Here is a 26,165-nt window from a genome sequence, read left to right as displayed (position 1 = left end):
TCCCCAAGGTCTCCTCAAGGTCCCAGATGCTTGCGGGAACTTCAGCAATTATATCCACATTCTGGCAATTAAGAAAGAGGGAACTTCCTGGAAATGGCACAAACTTCTGTTTGTATCCAACTGGTAAGAATCTAACCAACTGTCTTTATCTAGCTACAAGGAATGCTGGGAAACACAATATATATTTTGGTTGGATATATAAAATCTACTACTATGGTTGAAACGGACAATAGACATTGGAGGAACAGTTCACTCTGTCTCCCACACAGTGGAATGGAAGTTTTCCTGGAAAGAAAAATATCAGACAAAATTTAGCATATATCAGCTTTGAGATGGGGAATGGATAATAAAACTAAGAGGGGGCCTTCAGTAGAGAAATATATGGGAATAAAAGCATGGTGATGGGATTAGACTCTTCACAAAAGCAAGCCATACTACTTTTACTGTAAATATCAGGAATACTTTATTAGATATTTATACAGATTCTAAAAGAGACTGCACAGGTCAAGAGAAGATGAAAATATAATAATTTCTTCCCACGTGGAATTGATAGTTTGGTTTTATTGTAATAGTTAAGGTAATGCTAGCTGCTATGATAAAATAAAGAAATATATAATAGTAAAAGAAATGAGCTACTAAATCATGAAAAGGCATGAAGGAAACTTAAATGCATATTACTAAGTAGAAAAAGCCAATCTGAAAAGGCTACATGCTGTATGAATCCAACTATATGGTATTCTGGAAAAGGCAAAAACTATGGAGACAGTAAGATCACTGATTGCCAGGGGTTGGGGATGGGAAGAAGATGAACAGGTGGGACAGAGAACTTTCTTATGGCAGTAAAAATATTTGTGTGATTCCATAGTTATAGGTACATTTCATTATACATGTGTACGAACCCATACAGAATGAACAATACCAAGAATGAACACTAGTGCAAACTAGACTTCGAGTGATTATTCTGTCAGTGTACATCAGTGTACATTCATCAGTGTAACAAACGCACCACTCTGATGGGAGATGTTGACAGTCGGGGATGTTGGGCATGCCTAGGGGCAGGGAGCATGTGGGAAAGCTTTGTGCTTTCCAACAGTTTTACGTTGACAGTAGTCTTAAAGAGTTTATAATGACTCAAACAGAATGGCCGTTTATTTCTCACTCACATAAGTGTAAACTGTAGCTTTAAACACAAGGCCAGCTCATTTCCATGTAGTGTTTCAGAGATCTGGTCTCCTTTAATCTTGCAGCTCCACCTTCTTCAATAGTTGGCTTCCAAAGTCCCCATTCTCGTGTACATTAAGATGGTTGAAGGTCAGATAGGATGAAAGATCACACGGAGGAGGGTTTTGTGGACCTGGCCTGGAAGTGTGCATATCACTTCCATTCACATTCCATTGACTAAAACCACAATGATGGATGGGAAATGAGGGTTAGCTGTGTGCACTGGAATAAGATAAAATGAATTTGATTAACAATAATCAGTCTTTGACAGAGTCCACCCTTTTTGTCTCAAATACCTATTTTGCTCTTCTTTTCATACTTGAAAGAAAACCACCTTCTCTCCAAATGATGCAACCCAAAGTGCCATTCATTGACTATTTTAAGCTCAAAGCCCGAGATCCATGGTTTGTGCACAGTCCTTTCCTTCAGATTTGAATGTGACCTTGTGTTTTCATGATTTATGAACTAACTGGATAAATATGTCTCATACACATGCGCCCAAAATACAACAAAGTATTAGGACCAGGGTGGGTGACCTCCAGAAAATTTCCCATTCTGCAAAGGGAATAGAAGAGACACAGCCATCACTGCTCAGTGGCTGGACAGGTCTTGCTGGACAGGACCGGGGAAAGCCTCCTACTCTGCGTGGTACAGGACACTCTGATTAGATCCTGATTCTGCTTCTTGCCAGGCATTTTCTCTTTGGTCTCTGCCTTCCCCGCTCTGGAATGTTCTTCTTCATCCTCTACACCCCCATCTGAATTGGCCATAGGGAGTATGTCTTTCTGGGGACATGCCAGCATTCAACCTGATTTGTGTTGGTAAAATTTGAAATCTGTCATCTCAGCCCAGGACTGCCTATTTTCTGACATTTTTTGTTTCATTTTATGAGCAAAAGTGTTATCCACTTTTATTAATTTTAAGCTGTTATTTAAGACTTTTAAGTTATAAGCAGTCAAACTAAATACTGACTGAGTTAATAGTGTTTTCTGTTAAGAGTGAGTTTTGGTTCATTACAATAGATGTTCTGGGGCGCCTGGGTGGCTCAGTGGGTTAAATGTCCAGCTCCTGATTTTGGCTCAGGTCGTGATCTCACAGTCATGAGACTGAGTCCTGCATCGGGCTCTGCACTGACAGCATGAAGCCTGTCTGGATTCTCTGTCTTCCCCTCTCTCTGCCTCTTACCAGCTCATGATCTCTCTCTAAAAATAAATAAATTAATAAACAAGCATTAAAAAATAGATTTTCTAACTTTTGATATTGTCTTGTGGTTGTTACTATCTTTCTGATATAACTTGTTCCATTTTTAAATTGATTTTTTAAAATTTTTTAATGTTTAGTTTTGAGAGAGAGAGAGAGAGAGAAAGTGTGTGTGTGTGTGTGTGTTTGTTTCAGAGGGGGAGGGGCAGAGAGAGAGGGAGACACAAAATCCAAAGCAGGCTCCGGGTTCTGAGCCGTCAGCAGAGAACTTGACTCAGGGCTCAAACTCAAGAACCACAAGATCATGACCTGAGCCGAAGCCAGACACTCAACTGACTGAGCCACCCAGGCATCCCTCCATTTTTAAATTCTTAATGGGTAGGTATGACTTTTAAAAATAGCATATGACTGGATTTTTAAAAATCCATTATGCTGATCTGTCTTTTTATTGATAAATTTAGATGTTCACATTTATTTCAGTAACTATGGCATTTGGAATTTTTTAACATCATACCCAGTGTATTCTATTCACTCTGATTTTTCTGTATATTGACCCTCTCTTTTTCTATCTCCCATTGCTAATCTGCATAGGGCTAGTTGATCAAGGTAAAATCTGTGTCTGTCACTTTAATCAAAGGCCCTAGCCCATGCCCCTAGAGTGCAAAGTGAAATGTCTTCTTCCTCTTGTACCTGAGACATCCATGAACAATTCTCCTTATGGGGTACCTGGGTGGCTCAGTCAGTTCAGCGACCTCCTTCAGCTCAGGTCAAGATCTCACGGTTTGTGAGTTCAAGCCCCACATTTGGCTCACTGCTGTCAGCGGAGAGCCTCCTTCAGATCCTGTCTCCCTCTCTCTCAGCCCCTCCCCGTTTCCGCTCTCTCAAAAATAAAAAAAAAATTTTTAAAAACATTTAAAAAAATTCTCCTTTGCATAGGTCCCTCCTCACATCCTGCTGGTCCACCTTCTACTCCATCTCTTGCTGCTGTAGCCAGATGCACACGTGCAATGTGACAGCCCCTTACCTTGTCTGCACTGCACGGCCCTCATTCCCTGCCCCAGTGCTTCCGTGACACTACCATGCACCCACATGCACAAGCTGGGAGGAAGTGTGCACGGGGCAGCATTTAGCCAATAGGGGATGCAAGCACATTATCAATGCTTACTTTCGTCCCTCAAGGGAAACTTCTGGGCACATTCCACATGGCTCTCCATAAGGGTCCAGGGGAGGTGAGCTCCCGTTGCCCACAGCAAGAAAGCATCTCCTTTCTTTCCTTCCCTTAGTCTCCTAAATCTCTTGTTTCTGTTTCATGGAATCACTTCTCAAAAAGCAAAAAAAGACAAACAAAACAAAACAACAACAACAATGAAAACACCACCTGCTCATAAGTCTTGGTTTGAGGCTTTTTTCTGTTTCCATGGGGATCTCAAACTAAGACATTTCTTTTTTGAAATAATCTTTAAACCTTTATCTTCCTTGCTGACTTCGTCTGGGCATACCACATTTTAATAGGAGAGTTCTGTAACTCTCAAAATCAAATATATGCTCGAGACTTTCATCTCACCAGGAACACACAAAAGCGGGGGACTATTGTTTCGGGTAGTTTGGACAAAATTCTTCTACTTTGTCATCCATTAAAGTTTACCTTGGTTAACATTCCCAAGTATTTTTCACATGTTCGGCTTCAAATTAAAATCTAATTTACCCTTCACCTCTTTGATTGCTTTTTATGAAATAAACCTTTTATTTTAGAATAGTATAGGCTTACAGAAAAAATTGCAATGACAGTAAAAAGAGTTCTTATGTTAGTATAGTATGCTTGTCACAACTAATGAATTAATATTGGTACTCTGTTATTAACTAAAGTCTGTGCTTTATTCAAACTTCCTTCATTTTTCCCAAATGACCTTTTTCTGTTGCAGGATCCCATCCAAGATACTACAACTAATACTACTATCAATCACAATTAATTATCATGTCTCCTTAGACTCCTCTTGGCTATAACAGTTTCTCAGATCACCCTTGTTTGTGATGCTTTTCAGAGTGTTGAAGAGTTCTGATTAGGTGTTTTATAGAATGCCCCTCCATAAGGATTTGTCTGATGTTCTTGTGATTAGACTGGGGGTATATGTTTGGGGGACAAAGACCATAGAGATAAACTGCTATCCTCATCACATATATCAAAAGTACATACATACTGGGCACCTGGGTGGCTCAGTTGGTTAAACCTCTGACTCTTGGTATCTGCTCAGGTCATGATCTTGTGGTGGTGAGATCGAGCTCCACGTCGGACTCTGTGGTGGGCTTAGAGTCTGCTTGGGATTCTCTCTCTCCCTCTGTCCCTCCCCTACTCTCTCTCTCTCAAAATAAATAAATGAATGAAGAAAGGAATGAATAAATAAACAAACAAACCAACACATAAGAGTACATACTATCAACATGACTTATCACTATTGAAGTTAACTTGGTTATCTGGCTGATCAGATTTCTCCTACAAATTTACACAAGTTTCTTCCTTTCCATACTATACCCTTGAATGAAGGCACTGTGCACAGCCTATACTTAAGGAGTAAAGAGTTATGCTCTGTCATGAGGGTAGAGTATCCACATATTTGGAATTCTTCTATACAGGAGATTTCTCTTCTCTGAGTTATTAATTTATTCAATCATTTATTTATATTAATATGGACTTGTGGATATTCTATAAATATTTTATGTTTGTACTATTTTATATTTGGGTTATAATCCAATATTATTTATTTATCATATTGTTCATATTGTCCTAGCTTTGCTGTTGTGAGCTTTTTCAGTTAGCTCCAGGGTCCCTTTGACATATCCCCATCATTGCAGGCTTTTTTAAAAACATTGTTTAATTTTCTTATACTATAACCAACTGCTTTTTAATATCAAATGTATGGTTTTGCTTTCATTCCCATTAACTTATGTTCTCTTGGCATTCATCCACAACTCTAATACGTTAAAATAATATTCCTTTTTCTTCTTTCAATTTTTACTTTAATTATCTCTCCACATTTTGGTTCATCACGAAACTTGATATCTTCTCTATGTTCACTAAAATACTCTACAGAAGACAAGATTAAGCCAGAGTCTTGTAGCCTCCTACTAAAGATCTCTCTCTCTCTCTCTCCTTCTCCCTCTCCCTCCATCTCTGTGCATGTGTACACACACACACACACACACACACACACACACACATATCTTCCTCCTCCCACCCTCAGCCTAACTCCTAAGCCTTAATTAGAACTCTTTTGATGCCTTGTTCATTCAGATGAAAATGGACTTTATAATATTATCTTCCAGCTCACATTTCATCCTCTTATCCCTAAGAACAAATAAAAGAACAGGAAGTCTAACAGGAGAGTTTCATGTGAAGAATAATAATTATGAGGTGGTTCACTGTTCAGAAGTGAAAGGAGAATGGAGTTCAACAGGAGGAGAGGCTGTGGAATTTTATCTTTCCTAGGAAGGAAACAGTTATCAAGTTTGGAGGACAAAAAGTGAGGAATGAAAGATGAATTAGTGTTACCTCTAATTCTCCACAGACACTGCATAACACTGAACCAGAAGAGAAATGACACATAAACATTTCAAGGTCACATTAGTTTCCATGAAGGTAAGAAAGAGAGAAGACAAGAGTCACGCTGGGAAGTGGCACATAACAAGAAAACCAATCACAGCAGAGACAAGACTGTACTGCAAGCCCTTAGCATCAAAGAAACCTCCAGTGACTTCGGTCTCAGCTTCCACTTGCTGCCTGCTTTCTGATGCTTCTCAACCAATCATTTCATGAAGAGAAAACAGCACTTCTGAAAAGAAAACTCATACTCCTGGCCCAGACAGTCCAGTGAAAACACTATCAAGAGAAAGATTCCAGGGATTTCTGAGATTTTAGAAATGCTTCTCACAGTGAAGCCAGCAAATTGAGTTTATGACGTGAGGCTTCCCCACAATAATTTCACAGAATTCGTGTTCAAGCCTGATCCCTCATTAAGGGCATTCATTCGACATGCTCAGGGGATAATAGCTACCATCCATGGAACACCTACTATGTACAAGCTCTTACATTTTCCTCAGTTTTCATAATAATTCTACCTCCATTTCCAGATTTAGAACTGAGTGTCAGAAACTTGAGTAGCCTATGCAGGAGGTTAAGTGAACAGCATTCAGTCCCTTCTGGAAGGAAAGTCCCTGTTTGGATCCACTGCATTGCATGGCTTTGCCACAACCCAGCAACTCTCTGCTGCCCTCAAAGATACTGAACAACTGTTCATATAGGATGGGAGGTTTTATGTCAGAAACTGAGGTATTTACCTCTCTGAATTCAGGCGACTATACTAATAAGATTTTGAGCCTTACAACTCAGTGTTTGGCTTCAGCTACAGTCGGTTTTGACAAAATGGCTTTTTCCTCTTAGAGGAACGTGAGCTTGACTCTATCATCCTTGCTTATGCAGTTCAGAACTTTTGAAGTTCACTGCTGTATAAATAGGTTATTGAGAATTGTAATCTTTTACCTGACTCCTCAAAAGAATATTTAGAGCTGGGATTTTGATCAAAAGAAATGACTTAAGAGGAGACTGATACCAACTCAAAGAAGTGGAGTCTTAAAATTAACTTTTTTGCCGCCAACAGCAAGGAACATTTATTTAATCTTGCAGTAGGCCAGAAAACCTCAAGTTCATTCTCAGGGCTGCATTATTCTTCCTGTTTGCCCCTGCCTCCTTCATACGCTATACTTACAGCCTCAAAGGTCTAGGTGATATTTCAATCTTTCATTGATAACCAGCTAATGTATAGTTATTGAAAAAAGTTAACAGCCAGCATATCACATCAGATTTTATTCCTTCTAGATTGGCTGAGGGGAGATTGTGTCTATTCCTCTCCCCTGCACCTGCCAGAGAATATTCACTGACCAGTAATACTTTGAGGTCCTGGCTGATTAACATTCTGGAAGAAAACTTGAGAAGGCTGCTGTTCCTGAAAATGTTCATTAGCACATTCTTCTTAGAAGATAGCATTCTTCAGTCTGTAGTCTGATTCTTCTCCAGTCTCAGCAGTCTCCTGGCATGGGGCCACTGTAAACTGGAACGTCTTTTGTTTTTTCAACCTCAGTTAAAGTTGATGGGTTTAATTGTTATTGCTTCACTAAGTGCACGGCCATATTTATTGCCATTTGATGCGAGCTGTGCGTCTTGCCTCTCAGGAAAATTCTTTTCCTCTGGGCTAGACTGTTAGCTTAGTGGTCTTCAATCCTAAGGGGTGACATCACAACTCACCTTGAAGAGCAAGAATATGAAAGTTTGCAAAGGAGACACTAAGGAATCTTGGAAATCCCATGGTACAAACTAAACTGGCTTCTCAAAGTGTGAGAACAGGTGGCATCAGTCTCTGGAACCATTCCAGTTACATGTATGTCCCAGAGTGTAGATATCACTTAGAAATATCATAAGAGAGGGGCGCCTGGGTGGCTCAGTCGTTAAATGCCCAACTTTTGGTTTTGGCTCAGGCCATGATATCACAGTTCTTGTATTCAAGCCCCACACGGGGCTCTGAGCTGACAGTGCAGAGACTGCTTGGAATTCTCTCTCTCCCCTTCTCTCTCTGCCCCTCCTCTACTCACTCCCCTTCTCTCTCTCTCTTCCTCTCTCTCTCTCTCTCTTTGTCTCAGAATAAATAAATAAACTTAAAAAAAAAGAAATACAGTAAGAGAAAAAAAGATGTAGTCATTGAAGCCCCTAGGCCAAATGATGCTTGATTTGTGACATCGACCACTTGGGAATTCCTTCCATAGTCCCTAGGAAGATACAATCACTTCTCTTTGCATGTGGGGGTTTGAGTCTTTATATGAAGCTTTATAAAGGCAGCAACAGAGGAGGTCCCCTTGTGTCTTACCCACCTCCATTTTCTGGAGAAAAGCCAACTGAAGGCAGAGCTACCAACACCGGTAATTACCAACACCTTTTCTGGATCAGCGTGGACAGTGTAGGCTTCCATCCTGCCCCTGTCATCATTGTATTGCAAGGCAGAAGCCCAGCTACTGGCAGTTTCGTGTCATGTCCTGGCAATCAGATTCAGTGATGCATTGTTTGATCTCCAAGAATCAAACCAACTTCTAGAATCAGACAATCCCAGTCTTGGTTTATTTCTCTTCTTTTATCTTTTGTGATTCATAGTAGTCCCCTTTTAAACTTTGTTCCATTGTCCATAACTCTAGGAAGCAAATCTCTCCTCTTTGTTAAGGCCTCTTTCCAAACTATCATCTGTTCATCATTGCCCCAAATTATACTCTGTGATAACTAGCTATTGGGAAGAAATTTAGGAGTTTTGCAGCCAGTTAGAAAAGAATTGGGATTCTTGTCCCATGGTGAGGGGCATGGCTAGACACGGGGCAGTGTGGGGCTTCTAAAGTCAGGGGCCCAGGGTAGGGGCTTCTTGCCCAAATTGTAGAAAGGGTGGTTGTGTCTCATCCATGGCTTAATGAAAACACTAGCCTGCTGCTGAATTCCTCATTAACTGTGAGGGTAATTACTATGAACATATATATCTCTGTCTGTTTTGGTGAGCTTACAAGTAGGAAGGAAGGTGTGAGTTCTGTTAATCTGTAGGTCTGGGCTTCTGCAATTGCACTGGGTATGAAATCATATGTTTGGTAAGGGCTATGTGGAAGTCTGACCCCCGGTGGCTATTATCAGCTGATGCATGTCTTCAGAAAGTAGATGTGGCAAGGGTACAAAGCAAACAACAGAACAGCATCTTGAAGCTGTACAGCCATATATGTCATTGCTTGGTTTTCTGGAACACTTTTCATTAGGAAAAACAGACATTTCACAGATAGAAGAAAGTGTCAATAAACACATTGAGTCCGTTTCCAGAAACATACAAATCGAGTGTTCATACAAAGAAATCCACTTGTTTAGGAATAATTTCCAGGGTTATAGCTACAACTTATCTACAAGTTGTCACTTGGCTTTGTTATCTCCCAAAAACACGACTGGTCAAATTTTTCAGATAATTTTTCAAACAGTAGCCTCATTTTCGCATTATCTCCATTTTTTTTATGTTTCATTTATTTCTGAGAAAGAGGCAACGTGAGCAGGGGAGGGTCAGAGAGAGAGGGAGGTACAGAATCTGAAACAGGCTCTAGGCTCTGAGCTGGCTGTCAGCACAGAGCCCGATGTGGGGCTTGAACCCACGAACCGTGAGATCATGACCTGAGCCAAAGTTGGACGTTTAACCGACTGAGCCACCCAGGTGGCCCATCTCCATTTTTTTAAAACTTTTTATTTTAAATGGACTATAGGTTGACAGGACGTTGCCAAAATATTAAAGAGGTACCATGTACCTTTCATCCAATTTCTCCCAATGGTGATGTCTTCCATTAACTATACTACAATATCAAAACTAGGAAAATTACATTGTCACAATTCACATACCTTATTCAGATCTCACCAGTTTTACCTGTACTAGTGTATGTGTGTGTGTGTGCATGCGTGCGTGTGTAGTTCTATGCATTTCAATCACGTGTACATTCATGAAGCCACCACCACAATCATGATAAAGAACAGCTCCATCACTAAAAGAGATCTCCCTTGCATTACTCTTTTATAATCATATCCACCCACCCCCACTCCATGCCTCCCTAATGCCTGGCAATCACTGATCTATTCTCAGTCTCTGTAATTTTATCATGTTGAGAATATTATATAGATGGAACCACACAGTGATCTTTTCAGATTGGCTTTTTTTCACTCCTCACAATTCCCTTGAGATCTATACAAGTTGTGGTGTGTGATACTTCATTCCCTTTTATTGCTGAGCGGTATTCCATGCTATGAATATGCCACAGTTTGTTTAACCATTGTTACACGGAAGGACAACTGGGTTGTTTGCAGTTTTTCACTCTTACCTCTAAAGCTGCTATGAACATTATGAATAAGTCTTTGTGTGGATATCATTTTCATTTCTCTGAGACAAATACCCAGGTGTGTGATTGCTGAATCATATTGTTCATGTTTGTTTAATTTTTCAAGAAACTCAAACTACTTTCCAGAGTGGCTGTACGATTTCGGATTCCCACCAAGAATGTATGAGAGATCCACTTTCTCTGCACCCTTGCCAGCATTTGGTATTGTCACTATTTTTTTCATTTTTGCTACTCTAATAGGTGTGTAGTCATTCTGCTTTTAAATAACATAAAGTATCATTTGGTTCTTGCCATCAAAACAGCTGCATCAAGAGAAAAACATGGTTAACTCTATGAATAATACACAGTTGTGTGGTCTGTATCCTTATTTCCATGTGATTCAACACCTTTGCTAGAACTTATGAAGATAAAAGTCCAAGGATGATGTGAACACGCAAAAGACAGCAAGTTTTGACTGGGCTGGTTGAGTTTCTTATTAAAATAATTTTTCTCTGGCAAAGTAAGAAAATTTCCCAATTACTAGACTAATTGTGTCAAGTTAGGGAGTGATTATACTGAACAATGTTCCTGGCAGCCATCCAGAAATTAAATAAACCAGCCTCTTACTTTTGTGTTTGCTTCTTGGATACATGAACATTCGATTAATCCATTCTACCTTTTCTCAATATTTTTGGCAAAAGAAGGGAAAGTTCTGTCCACTTCCCGTGGAGACCTAGTCATGCATCTTATACTCCCTGCCTTCCTATTATTTTGTATCACCTCATCATTACTTCACTTCCTGGGTCAGAGGTGCATGAGGTGCCTTCATCCGGATCCCAACCTCTGTCTTCCTCCCAACCAGAGCTCAATAGATCAGTTCCCTGCATTGTTTCACAGTAGAGGTGAGGAGCTTTATTCTTCTTGAATCTGTTTTTGCTGTCACATCAGACCCCTGAGACCAGGATAGGCTTTACATTCTGTGCTCAACAATTCCCTTCAAATATATGGGGTTCAACTGAAACCCCTTGAGCCATATTTTAGTTTTTATATATTTCAGTTATGAAAGAAGAGTGATCTGGGTAACATGAACGCAACACGAGCCAGCGAGTTGTAACAGAGAGGCACCATAGATTTACTCAGGCTCAGAGACACAGCCTGTTGGGAAGAAAAAAGGAACACAGACCTCAATCATTTAAAACTATCCCCTTTATGAAAAGTGTTCAAATCAAAGAGAACTCTGAATCATAAATGCTTAGATTTATAGTCTGTAATTTGCAAGAAGGAAGAAAAAAGTCATAGAGGGAAATGTAGAGTGAAGAAAACAAAACTCCATCATCTTCTCCCTAATTTGGCATATGTTCACTTTTAGCCTACCCTAAAGCCCTATTGTTTGAGGACAAACCTGTGGAAAAACTGCTTTTTTTCCAGAAGCCATACAGGTGAAGTGTCCTGATGGATACCAAGCCTGGGTGGCTATGTCCTTCTGCCTTGTCAACCTGATAGAGATAGGAAATGGGATCTTTCAAAATATTCCTTGAATCTAGCTAGGAAGCTTGCAGTTCATTGATGCCTCTTAGTAAATATTAATGACTAACCATGGAAATATTTTGCCTCCTGGTCAGTTTGAATAGTTGTCTTCCTTTTTCGGCATTGGGCAGGAAGCTCTTTCCAGAACTGTCACAAGTCTCACATCTCAGGTCCACAGTTGTGTGTGGCCTGTGTTTTTTGCCCAACTTTTATCAAAGAACAAAGTTCAAAGGACATCAGAATCTACAATTCAAACAGTCTCAGAGGGAGACAAAACAGGGCCAGTTTTAATGAGACAGAACAATGGGGAAAAATTCCAGTGAATAACGTTCAGTCTTTTTTTCTAGGGCTCCTTGTGAATTAACTGGAGCACTGTTAGAACTCGTTTTTCTTTCTCTTCTCTCGGCCATTATCAAGGTTTCATTTGTGTTGCTGCAGGACCTAAAGGCCTCTTATTTCCTTCCTCATCTTACTGTCACTTCATCTATTAAAAATAATTCATATTTTGGAGCTGCCTGGGTGGCTCAGCCAGTTAAGAATCTAACTCTTGATGTGGAGTCCTGAGAAAGGTCTTGATCTCACAGTCCATGAGTTCAAGTCCCATGTTGGGCGCTGTGCTGACAGAGTTGGAGCCTGCTTGGGATTCTGTCTCTCCCTCTCTCGCTCTGTCTGTCCCTTCCCCTCTCACTCTCTCTCTCTCTCAAAATAAACTTTTAAAAAAAGAACAGTTTACATTTTTCTCCTAGACTCTTACAGAAATACAGAGTAAATGGGTTTTGCTTCAAGGTCTGTTTGTGCCTTGTTTATCGTTCATCCCATTCTGGGGCCTCTATTGTTTAAAGCCTTACACCACATGCAGATGACTTAAGATGATTCTAATAACTTAATAATAATAGAGCAGGGTCACTACATTATACTAATCACATCCTCTGTTTAGAGAAAACCATTATTCATGTCACTCTTTTCAGCGGAGGGCTTATCTCAAAATCATACTACTCCCTAATACCACAAAAATTGAAGATTCTAACCACTTCCTTGTTAAATATTCTTAGTTACTAATAAATTTAGATTGATACATGAAGAATAAGAAACTGTCTATAAATAGATACAGATGTATTTTAATGGAGAATTCTTCCCCACTATCTATGTTTTCTGCTCCTCCTTACTTTAAGCATTGACTTCATTGCTGCTACTTCTCAATAAACTCTATTTTCTGCTTGTTATAGTCTTGCACTGAAATGTAGTAAAAAGTACTTCCTTTTTATTAGCGTTTATTTATTTTTGAGAGAGAGACAGGGGGCAAGCCGGGGAGGGGCAGAAAGAGAGGGAGACACAGAATCTGAAGCAGGTTCCCAGCTCTGAGCTGTCAGCATAGAGCCCAACCCAGGGCTTTAACCCACGAGCTGTGAGATCCTGACCTGAGCTGAAGTTGGACACTTAACCGACTGTGCTACCCGGGCCCCCCTTTAAAAGTACTTTCAAGGGCATGTTACCCAAAAAGTGGCTTTAGATCATCAGAAGTTGAAAGAGGATGCTCCTTTCTTCATTGAGTCCCGATCAATCACCCTCTTACTTTTTCCCACATGTTCACCACTCCTTGGCTCCTCTATTTTCTTGTAGTCTTTCTATTACATCCTGTCTCCATTTTCTTGTCTCAGCCTAGACTCTATAGACTACCTCTCCAATGCCTTTCCCTTGTCCTTCCTCTGAACCTGCCCAGCAGAACTGTAACTCTGAACAGTTCAACCACCTGGCCTCTCTGCCTTATACCTGGGCTGTTCAGTTTTGCCCTACTACAGCAAACTCACAAAACCAAAGGATTCAGAGCAGTATTTTCTCAACTGTGGCTGTACATTTGAAGCACCTAGGGAGCTTTCAAAAATGCTTCTGCCCAGAACAGTCAGTATCTCCTGGGTGAGAAACTGGGAATAAGCATTTCTAAAAGCTCCCCAGGTGATTCTATTATGAAGGCAAGATTGACAATCTGAAATACCACATCTACAGTCACCAGTCTTAGCTGGGTCCTCATCTTCATTTTCCTTCTCCTTTGTCCTAGTCTCTCTTTGGCTCTTGACATAGACTTTTTCTCTTTATTTCCCTAAAATAATTGATATAAGAAATAGGAGCCCCTGGGAAGAAATTCCAGCTACTTCCTGCTCCCAATCCAGATCCTGTTTTCACCCTTAATTCTGACCTTTTAAATTAAAACAACAGGGAAATCTTGTTCAGTCTTAAATTAACCTTCCTGCCCATACTCATTCCCCACTCACCGCTCACAATTCTCACTCCGTTTCCCCATCTTCTCCTGAATATTCCATCTCTCTTTATCTTCCAGTTCTTTCCCATCAACATCCAAGCATGCTCAGGTTGTTGCCACCTTTAGAATACTGCTTCATCCATTCATTGTTCTCCTTTCGTGCTCTTTCCCTTTATAGTCAGGGTTACTGAACAGCAATCTAAGGGTTCTCTATTTTATCCCATCATATGTACTTCTCAAGTTATTCCAAGCACGGTTTCCACTCTTAAATATGATTACATATTTTGGCTGAGTCAAAAATAAACTCTTCATTGTTAAACCTGAAAGACATTTTTCTATTCTTCTCTTTCTTGAGCTCTCTGTAGCATTTGGTTCTACTCATTACTCAGTTTTGCCATTCCCTCTTTGCCCTTTGCTTCTCGTCACACTTCCTTAATGGACTCTTCTGTTCTGAGCCTTGGGTCCCTCCTTTTCTTTCTCAACACATTTTCCTTTTATAGGTTAATTAGACCCCATGGCTCCAATTATTGCTTACATGCTGATGACTCCCATAGGTCACCTACACATCCCAAAGTGTCTCTCCTGAACTCCTCAAAAGCGCTATTTGGAGACCTCACAAGGATTTCAAATTCTTAGCTAGAGTGGAGTCTATCCTCTTTACCAAAGTCTACTCTTTTTCTGTTACCATTCATAGTGAACATAGCTGGCCACTGTGCAGTTGCAAAAGAGAGAAACAGAATCTTCTAATTCCACCTCGTTGATGTCCCTAGAATGTGATCCTGGTGCTTTATATTCCACTGCCGTGGTTCAGGCTCTTCCAATTCTCGCCTAGATTACAAATAGAGCATCGTGGTGGACTTCCAACTTCTAGTCTGGTCCCTATATAATTGTTTTTCCATATTGTTTTCTCTCTCTCCCTGGATCTGAAGATGCTCATTTGGGTTTTACCATGCAGAAACACAAGGAGGGCAAAAAACTAAAAGATACACAAAAGAATTTGAAGTGATGACCCATAGGTCTTATCTAGATTGCAAAAGAAATGGGAACAAAAGGTCATAGATTGGAAGAACAGAGAATGGTCCATGTAATAGAGATCTTGAAGGTGAAGAATCAGTAAAGGAGTGAATGACACAGTCAGAAGAGGAATTAAATGAAATGCTTTCTTTTCACTTTTTAGAAAGATTTAATTCCTCCTTTCATTAAAGCATCCCTGGATAGAGTTTTTAAAACTTTCCAACACAAACCTGCAAAGGAAGTAGATAATGAAGTCTGTAGAGAATGGTCTTTGTAGTAATTGGATCAGTGCTTATGGTATGAGAACCAGGACCAATGAGAGGAAACTGGATCCTTTCTTATGACTGTGTGTCAAGCACAGATTAAATAGAAGAAATCCCACATTGTTTTCCAAAATATAGTTTTATATTCCTCATGTGAATATATTTATGGAGAGACAATCCTGAACTTCTGGAGAACATTTGCCTTTCAAAAAACCTTAGCTTAAAAAAAAAGTGATTGGAGTCTTCAATCTTTATAACTATGCGTGAAGTGGTAAAAACCCATGACAACTGCTTTAGAAAAAGTCAAAAATCCAAGCATCTGTGCAAAATCCTTCACAATCTGGGGTTGGCCTACCTTTCTAGTTTCATCATTGCCCAGCTCAGTTACTGCCTGATCCAATGAGACTAGATTGTGTTTTAGTCCCCCAGACAGTATATTGTTTCCTCACTCATCTCAGTGTCTTTGCCTTTGCTGCCATCTTAACTCTGTGTTCAGCTGCTGTGCGAGGAAAGTGTTAGGAACATAGTGGACGTTGATTAAATGCTAGAAATAAAAGTCAATGATTTGGGTAAAAACACTGCATGTAGAAGGATGCCATTTGTAATCAGTGTGGTAGATTTTTGGTTTATCAGTGAACAGACTTAGCTTTTTTTTTAATAGTTTATTGTCAAGTTGGTATCCACATAACACCTAGTGTTCATCCCCACAAGTGCCCTCCTCCATGCCCTTCACCCCCCTTCCCCTCTCCTCCACCCCCATCAGCCCTCAGTTTGTTCTCAGCATTCAAGAGTCTCTCATGGTTTGCCTCCCTCCCTCTCCCCCACTATTTTTCCCCTTCTCTTCCCCCATGGTCCTCCATTAAGTTCCTCCTAATCCTCCTATACATGCAAACATGAAATAGTGAGCTGGCTAAGAGGAGTTTCCATAGCCTTGGATCGGCAGGTGTTAATATGTTAATTGGACAAGTCTGAAGCAGTGACTGTACGGATACTAGTGGAGCCACAGGGGTAGTTATGGCAAGCGGGCAAGGTCACAGGGTGCTGGTGGGGGTCTGTGGTTCTCCTTTTATACCACCCTCTATTCACCAACCCTGATCCTCAGCTGTGCTCACAGCCCAGGTTCCACCATAGGGCAGTGTCTTTCAGTGTCACCATCTAAATAGAGATTTTACTTCTTATATTCTGACCTTGGTATTAAATCTCCCATCTTTTCTGGGAACTGCAGATGCACATGAAATATCCTCTATTGCAAAAGCCGTTACAAATGTATAGTCCTAGGTAAAGAGAGATATGGAATTGCTGGCTCATTGGTTTTGTAGATAAGACCTAACAGTTTATATATGAATATACATTGCAGCCTGCACTTATGAGCTTACATCTTCATCAACCTCTCTTAATTCTGCCTGAAAAATGGTCTTGGGTACTTCCATTAGTGTTCATCTAGTAACGAATTACTTCATTTTTGTTTGACTAACATTTTTATTTCATCTTTTTTAAAAATTTTATCAAGGTAAACATATATAGACTGTAAATTGCACAGGCCTTTAACTATTCATGATCATCAGTATAGCTCTCTATATATTTGGGACATTAATTTTTCTCATAATGTTTTGTAACTTTCAGCAAACAAATCAAGCAAGATTTTGTTAGATTTATACCTAAGTAGTCCTTGTATTAATGTTATTGTAAGTAGTCAGGGTTGTTTTTTTTTTATTTCAATGTTTGATTTTGTATATGCTCATTGTATCTTTTAAGTTCCTAAACTCATTTATTTCTTTTCACATCTTTTATGTGGATCCCTTAGTTCTTGCACATAGAAGATCATACTGTCTGTTATTCAAGACAGCTTTAACTTTATCTTTTCCAATCAGGAAGTCTTTTTTTTTTCTTCCTAATTGCACTGGTTAAAACTTGCAGTACAGTGTTGAGCAGAAATAAGAATGAACATTCATGACTTGCACCCTACCATCCAGATAAAGCATTTGCTTTTCATCATCATATATGATGTTACTGGTCTACACAGCTCTGCTTATGTTAATTTTATATCTAAGATTTTTTTTTTACAAATAGTTTATTGTCAAGTTGGTTTCCATATAACACCCAGTGCTCATCCCCACAAGTGCCCTCCTCCATGCTATCTAAGATTTTTTTTAACTTTAGTTTGCTTATTGTCTCCCTAGCACCATATTTGTTTATTACCTCCCCACTACTATTCACTTCCCTTTGCACCCTAAACCCCTACTTAGCACAATGCTTATACTTTATAATCCCTGAAAGTCTTCATGTCATGAAATCAGGTATGTATGCATTTGGGGCAGAGCCAACTTGTGTTGGCAGGCATAGTGTCTAAGGACATCACTAGAATCTAAAATCAAACCTCTCTGCTGCCAGAGTATGTTTCCTGATGGAGAAGTTGTCGTGATTTGTTATTCTCTCCCTTGGTTACCAATATACTCACCTAGCAAGTCAAGATTTGGTTTTTAATCTCATTTTCATTTAAGCACTTTTGATGGAATGTTAACAGTCAAATGATCAAAATCTTTGCATCAAGAAATGCAAAGAGAAGGAAAAGTGCCAAATAGATTTATGAAGCTTTAAGTAACTTAGAATTGATAGTAACCCAAAAATAGAATCTGAGAAAAGATGCTAATTTCTCCCAGCCTTCAGTGAAAGAATGTTCTCCTTTGTAAATATGATTTGTACTTGCACACAGTGCTGATCCTTCTCGGATTTTCTATGATGACCCCAATAGCAATAATCTCTCCTATTCTCAAGTCATGTGTACTAATTTGTTTTTTTCAGGTAATGTGGTCATCATACCTTTCAGCATTTTCCCATACTACTTCTTATATCTAAATTGCTTCCTGCTATTATCCACCAAATAAATTGCCCCTTCTTTTCACTTTTCCTTCAGATCTGACTATTCCAAGATAACTTTCACCAACATTTATGGAGCACTTAGTCTGTGCAAGGCTTCATATTTAGTTATGTACATACTACATTTCATTAAAAAGCTTCATGAACATCTGTGCAATTGCTTTCTTAGTCTCTTTTATAAACAAAACAAAACAAAAAAGCTTAGGTGAAAGAATTTTATGTTCTGAAAGCTACACATCTGATGAATGACAGAACTGGGATTCAGAATCAGATCTGTCTGACTTCAGAATCTGAAGTTGTAACCACTAAGTGGTGCTGTCTCATTTGTATGTAGGTATGTGTGTATGTATGTATGTATGTATATATCTCACCTTATGCATTCCCTACGCCAGGTCCCATTTGAACTGCATATATGTCTTTATTCTAAATACTTTCATTGCATTGAGATTTAAGTGCTTCATTTTCAAAATTTATTGTGGCTTCTCCCTCATTTTATTTTTATATTGCTTGGCTATATGACTGTGTCTTTGCATCTACACTTTTCTCTTTGCCTTGCTCTACTTTAAAATAAGTCTCAGAACTCCAAGAGTTTTAGTTGGAAAGCAGAGTTTCTACACCACTGTGGATATTCTTTGCAAGTCCCAGAGTTCTTCAGAATATCAGATTTTCTTAGGTATTATTTCCAGATAAGACTTCCAGGCTAATCAGTAAGAAACAGAGCCCTCAGATAAGGCTGTTGGGAATGTGGTGGAAAGCCTGGGTATATCCATAGATATCCCTAGAATCTGGAAGAACTTAATTCTTCTCCCATTCATCTTTTACTTGTTAGCAAAAGATATCCACTTGATTCTTTCTTGAGGGCATACATGGCCTGGGGACAATCTGTTCAAAACTTTCTGGACTTCATGCCAACTTGTGTGTAATCCACCTCCAGCATGGTATCTACCAAAGGTGGATCACTAAGCCTGGAATAACCAGCAGAAGAACTGAATTCTTTCCTTGGCTACTCTTAAAAATAACTCACTGTATCACGTGCAATTCTCTTTGTCACTCTTAATTCAGAACCCTATTTTTAAAAAAGTAGATAAGTTTTGGCAATTAAATGATTTTACATTATAATGCAATCCAAAATCTAGTAGAGATATGCATTCTGATGTGTTGGTAATGATGACTCTAACCTATGTTCTCTTTAAAGGATACTTTCATACAACTGCCCCGGTCACCACTAATTGTGACATTTGTCAGTCATGGAGAAGCTGCCGTGTATGTGGACTTAGACCACCCACTGTTTGAGTTACAAGGCTGCTTTTATTTGTTTTGTTGCAGACAAATTTCTGTAGCCAGTCTGGACGTTGGCCAAGGAGGCACTGTCTGGTGACTGCTGTATATAAAATTCTTGTCTTTTTGATGAGAAGGGGAGTTTTCTTTATCTTGTTCTTCCCATTGTAGTACTGACAGGGGTCAGAGGGGATGGACAGTTTTTGGGCTGAAAGCTACAAAAGGCTGTCCTCCAACACAAGTGTTTTCCCTCTGCCAAGCAGACCTCCATGCGGATCTTGCTAGGCCATCCAAGGTTCAATTCTACTGACATGGGACTGGAAACTGGACAAGAAATGGAAATGCACTGTGACTTCCTCTGTCCTCTCCTGCTCCTTGAGCCAAATAGCAAATCAAGCTTTGGTTTCAGGGAAGAAAATGAGCCTAAAGCAAAGAGGAGGCGTTAGGGTTTCTTCGTTCCCATCCCCCACCACTGCTCACTTTCATTCACTGTCTTAGCTGCATGGGACATCTGTGTCCAGCTTACCCGACAGATCTGGGGGATACCACCTTTGGATCCATCTTTTGGGGGCCCTTCTGAAATGTTCCCACAGAGTCATGTCTTTTGTTTTCAACAAAATTTTTCTCCTTCTTAATCCAGTTCTCCCTTCTGTTTGCTATTGGAACCAGGGACAGTGATAATTTTGTTGGAAATTGAATCAGTTGCAAAGCCCTGGGAATGAGTATAGTTTAAAACTTCAGGTTTGATTTCTTAGACTTCTAAGCCAAGTCTCTTTCCCAGTTGCTCACAGGAAATTTTGACTGATGTCATCGGAAACTGTATGTGTGTGTACATGTGTGTGTAATTTAGGTCACAGTGAGGCCATCAGAATCCAGTATAAACCTCTTGTTTCAGATTATATCTAGTGACTACATCACTCCTCATGCCCAGCTAATATTTGTAGCTATGTGATGCTGGTAAGCCAGGCGACCATTCCTAGCCTTCCAAGTTTGAGATCGTGATTGAAAAACTGCCTCCTGAGGTGCCTGGGTGGCTCAGTCAGCTAAGTGTCTGATATTAGTGCAGGTTATGATCTCACAGTTCATGGGTTCAAGCCCCACACCAGGCTCCATGCTGATAGTGCACAGCCTGCTTGGGATTCTCTCTCTCTCTCTTTCTCTCTCTGCCCCTCACCCACTCATGCTCGCTCTCTCTCAAAATAAATAAACTTAAAAAAATGAAAAAAAGTTGTCTCGTTATGAAGGAAGTCAGAGAAGGTTTTGTTCAGCTCAATGTTTTACAGGCATAGACTTTTCCAAAATCCTCCTTCACACGATGAGGGATGAATATTTAGAACATCACAACTGACAAGTGATATAACTGAGAGAAATTATTTATTCGTAACTTACAGTTTTTCACTTTAAATTTTAAGGGAAATTGATTGGCATTCCTTAATCTAAGCAAATTAAATCTTTAGCATATTAAAAAACCCAGCTCTTGATGTATTAAAATAGAAAGAATAGAGGGAAAAAGCCAAACTGTTTGAAGAGCACAATTCTACAAATATGCTTTGAGTGTCCTGGTAGAAGGGCATCTTTTTGGGAAGGCACGTATGGAGGTTGTCCACAGGCCACCTTGCAACCAAATAGAGAGCCATTCTTATTTCATTTCCTTTCATTTAATCAGACTCACAATTGATTTTTCTTTATTCCAACCAAACTCTAGTATTTAATGACATGAGCGTATATGAAATTCCATGTTTTCTCAACTCTTCCCACATCTCTTTTTTACAACCTGTCGTTTTCCTTGTCTTCTCTCAATACAACCGTGGTAAATTGTCCAGGGACTATGTTCAAGAACATAATGAGAGATTCACTTTTCAAAGAGTGAGGATTAATATGTTCTATATCTGTACTATTCTCTAGTTCTTTTTTTTTTTTTTTTCCTCTCTTCTCTTATTTGTCTGTCTTCTTTGGACAGAATCAACCTATTTTCTTTACTTTGAGGGCTCTTCTGAACTCCTATATAGTATTTGATCTGCTCCCTGTGACTTTCCTACTCCCATCCAGATGAGTTACAGAAGAATTCCAAACTGTGGTTCTAGTCTTTTTCTAATCCTTGAAGTGCAATAGGAAGCATAGGACTGATCCTCTAAGTTAACAACTCTTCTCAGTGTATTAAGAGAGCTAATTGGACAGTGTTGAACCCTTAGCTTTCCATAAAATGTCCTCAATTCCAGTGTCTTTATTTTAGTTTCTTAAATGTTGGTTACTAGAGCCCCCCCCCCAAGATAAATAAAAATAAAAACAGAATTCAAGAAGCCTGAACAACCTTACAGTTCTCAACCAGCCATAAAATCCAGGATCTTGACTTCTGCTTTTACTCTGGCATTACTAGGCTCTTGTTCTAAAATAAAACTCTAGTTTGTATCCATATTTTAGTGAAAATTAAGGCTTTGTTTTTCTCTATATTACATGGTAATGGTTTTTGTAGAGTGTAACTAACTCAGCCTTGCCTCCTTTGTTTAAAAAAATAATAAATTCTTTTCCCTCTGGGGCCTATAACCCCCCCGGCTCCCAACATAAACAAAATTAGGAACTTTCTCACTGGTCCTTGCCTCAGTGGACTCTGTCCCATATGTCCCCTCTCTCCTCTTAGAAGATATTGATAACCTCCCTGTGGTATCTCACTGTGTGCTCATTCTAGGTAAGTAGAGATGAACCCAGAGGGAAAATACAAGGAGTTTTCAGTGTCAAGTTCCTTCTCCAATAGTTTTCTTCCTAGCATTACCAACTTTATCTCAGAAGGTCGTAGTTCATCAGTTCTGGACTTTGAAAGAGGGACCTTTTATGACTGAAGGGATTTTTCTCTGCCTTGTTTATAGCACTTAGAATAGCACCTGACACTTAGTATATTCTCAATAAATATTCTGTGACTGAATGAATATAATCCTTAGGTATCCATTTGTGAGCTGCGGAATTGTTTTTAGTTAAAAACAAAGTTCAGAATGTTAAGTCAAAAGGCATGTTTCATGCTGTAGTATTTGACATTTTATGTATTTTAAGTGTTCTCATTTTCATCACTAACTTGAGATTATATGAAAACGAGCAAACAAAGAATGGATTTGGTTCAGCCAGATGAGGAGCACAAATATTTCTGGAAGAATCATCATGCTGACTGCCTAGGAGATCCCCAAGTTCTATTTAAACATGTATTGGTTTATGAGGGCAGAACTGGTTAAACTATATTTTCAATGTCATTCAACTGATAATTTGAGAAATATGTAATCACTTTAGTTGTTGAGGTCTATCACCCTGTGTTTCATAACAACAGTAGACTTTTTAAAAATTTATTTTTAAAAATAAGCTCTATGCCCAATGTGGGGCTTGAACTCATAACCCCAAAATGAAGAGTCACATGCTCTACAGACTGAGCCAGCCAGGTGCCCCAACAGTAGACTTTTTAATTTTTTTAAGGTTTATTTTTGAATGACACAGACAGAGCACGAGCAGGGAAGGGGCACAGAGAGAGGGAGAGAGAAGGAGACACAGAATCTGAAGCACGCTCCAGGCTCGAGCTGTCAGCACAGAACCTGACACGGGGCTCGAACCCACGAACAATGAGATCATGACCTGAGCCAAAGTCAGATGCTCAACTGACTGACCTGCCAGGCACCCCAACAGTAGACTTTTTAAATTCAATACACTGGACATACATTTGGTGACCTAAGAAATGGGTATTGTATCCAAACCCAGCGTGCCATTATAATATTTGATACAACAGCAAGAGTTACAAGTATGCACCTAAGTGGCATAGCTATCTGGTAGGACTAAGTGGAAAGATCCCCATCATTTTGCAGAGCAATATGGTGGATATTAAGGCTCAGAATTAAGGAAAAATCTATTATCTTCCAATGAAAGAAGAATCTTTAGTAATACGAGATTTTTGCCAGAAGTTACTACAACTTTGGGAAGACTGTCCATCGGTTTGCTAGGAAACCAGCTAGCTATTTTGACTCGGGATTTGTTACCATGCCTGCTCTTGCCCTACCAGACGTTGTCATGGGCTCAGTTTCAGAAGTTCAATATGAGCATGGCCTAGAGGTTGTTCAGACAACTGTCCTCCAGTGAGAATGATACCCTGTGAGAGAATGAAATGGAAGTTAGAAGTCTAGTTTTATAAGCAATCGTCTTAGATACCAGGATACAGTGTGTTTGCTACTTTGTTATACAGTGAACCAGACCTGTGCTTCATCTTAAGAGAGATGGATGAGATTCAGAATGACTGTGGCAGTTTAAAAAGTACCTTTACAGAATCAGACCTATAAATACAGAGACCAAACTGGTGGTTCCTGGGAGGAGGGAATGGGAGGACGGGCAAACTGGGGGAAGGGGAATGGTAGATACAGGCTTCCACTCGTGGAATGAATAAATCACAGGAAATAAAAAGCACAGTATAGAGAATATAGCCAATGATATTGTAAAGTGTTGTATGGTGACAGATGGTAGCTAATATGGGGAGCACAGCATGATGTATAGAGTAGTTGAATCCCTATGTTGTACACCTGAAACTAATGTAACATTGTGTGTCCACTATACTCAAATACAAAAATTTTTAAGGTACTTTTATATTTTAGACCTGCATATTTGACTGTTTGAACTCTTTCTTTCCTGGGTTTCAAATATAAGAATGCTACAGTCATATCACATAAAGAGACACAAAGTGTCAGTGAGTTAGAACTCTTCTTCCATAATTGGAACAAATCTGGGTGAATAAAATATCACTGGGAGAATCCCTAAATATCCAATAGGTTACTAAATTGTAATGTAACAGCTTATTTAATACTTCACATTATTTAAAATTATTATTTTAAAATTTTAAATAGCCTAATAAAGGCCTTGTGGTAAACAGTCAAGTAGAACCCAAATTAAATATACATATAGTCACATTTATAGTTCAAAAATAAAAAATAGGAGCGTCTGGGTATTTCAGTCGGTTAACTGACTGACTTGATTTTGGTCAAGGTCATGATCTCATGGTTCCTGAGTTCAAGCCCCATATCATGGGACTCTGCACTGACAGTGTGTAGCCTGCTTGGAATTCTCTCCCTCTCCCTCTCTCTCTGCCCTTCTCCAGCTTGCACACCAGCATATGCTCTCTCTCACGCACTCTCTCTCAAAATAAGTACTTTTTAAAAAGTTAGAAATAAGTAAGATTAACAGGAAATACATTTAAAAAGTTAACATAATAAGATTATGGGTAGCTTTTTTCTTTTTCCTTATGTTTTGTAATTTTGATAACAAATATATGTAATTATAAGGGAGGAAAAATAAGCTTTTATTTCAATTGTCAAGAATAAATTAGTAAACATGTAAAAATCCCTTACAAAATAAAAAAAAAAGGAATGAAAAATAGCACATCATCATCAGATTACTGGGAAATATTTGCAAATGTAAAAAGCTGATTATCATTTAACTGCATTATGAAAAACAATTAACATTCAATGACAAATGGGTTGCTTTATGATTCTACAGCAAAATGAATTTGAAATACACCTTACAGTAACCAAATTAATACAACTGCAAAAAAATTGCTTATATTCTCTTTGTTTCTCTCATATGAGCCAGTTATTTATGTGCTTTTTTTGCGGGAGCCATAACTGAATAACCCAATTAATAATTTCAGTGGGTCTATTTACTATGCTAATCACACACCTCCCCTACAAATACTTTCCTGGTCTGAATTAAGACAATTATTCTATTAGAAAAATAGTTCCAATAACTTGGATCACTGGTCCTGAACTGATTATTGTGATTATAAGCTATTAACTGAAATCGGTGCTATTGGCCATATGCTAGCTAGGGTTACAGTGTCTAAATTTTCTGCTTTCTGTTTGTATTGATTCTTTTTCAAAAGAAAAGAATATATCATTATAGTTTATGTTTTTAGACTAAGCAAATATATTTTCCACAGAGTTCCTTTTGTTAAACAACTTTTTAAAATTCTCTATCCTTGTTACCTATTCTTTATCATTCCTTCCATTCATGCATGTCCTGCAGGCATTTTTTTAAAGTAAACTTATTGTTTTAGAACAATTTTAAATTACAGAAAAAAATGCAAATCTAATACAGAGTGTTTCCATACATGGCATGGCCAGTTTTTTCTATTATTGACATTTTACATCAGTATGGTGTATTAGTTACAGGTAATGAACTAATACTGATACATTATTATTAACTAAAGTGCATAATTCATTTACATTTTCTTAGTTTTTACCTTAAGGTAAGGGGACAGTATTAATATAACTGGCTAACATTTACATGGCTCTTAAGTGCAGACACTTTTACATGCATATTAATGCACTTTATCCTACTATAGGCCTAAATCCATAAGGTCAAGAAGCTGGAAGAACTCCAAACAGGATAAGCCAATGAAATCCATACCAGGACACATCAGAATTAAACTTCTGAAAACTAAAAGCAGAGAAAATAATCTGAAAAGCAACCAGAGAAAACGGATACTTTACCTATTGGGAAAACCAACTTGAACGACAACAGATTTCACTCAGATAGTACTCACATATCTCCATTTCATAGGTGAATAAACTGAGGCACTGAAACATTCA

General features: G+C 38.9%; 1 long non-coding RNA gene across 1 annotated transcript; it reads left to right on the top strand.

The window, feature by feature from the left end:
- On the top strand, positions 1-26,165 carry LOC144228964 (uncharacterized). The gene is made up of 2 exons (XR_013334312.1): positions 1-123; positions 25,919-26,165. It is a non-coding gene; the product is annotated as an uncharacterized LOC144228964 (long non-coding RNA).

Source organism: Crocuta crocuta, unplaced genomic scaffold (genome assembly GCF_008692635.1).
Source record: "Crocuta crocuta isolate KB4526 unplaced genomic scaffold, BGI_CrCroc_1.0 scaffold546, whole genome shotgun sequence".
Lineage (NCBI taxonomy): Eukaryota > Metazoa > Chordata > Mammalia > Carnivora > Hyaenidae > Crocuta > Crocuta crocuta.
The sequence above is the reverse complement of the archived record's forward strand: the minus strand, read 5'-3'. Positions and strand labels throughout refer to the sequence as shown.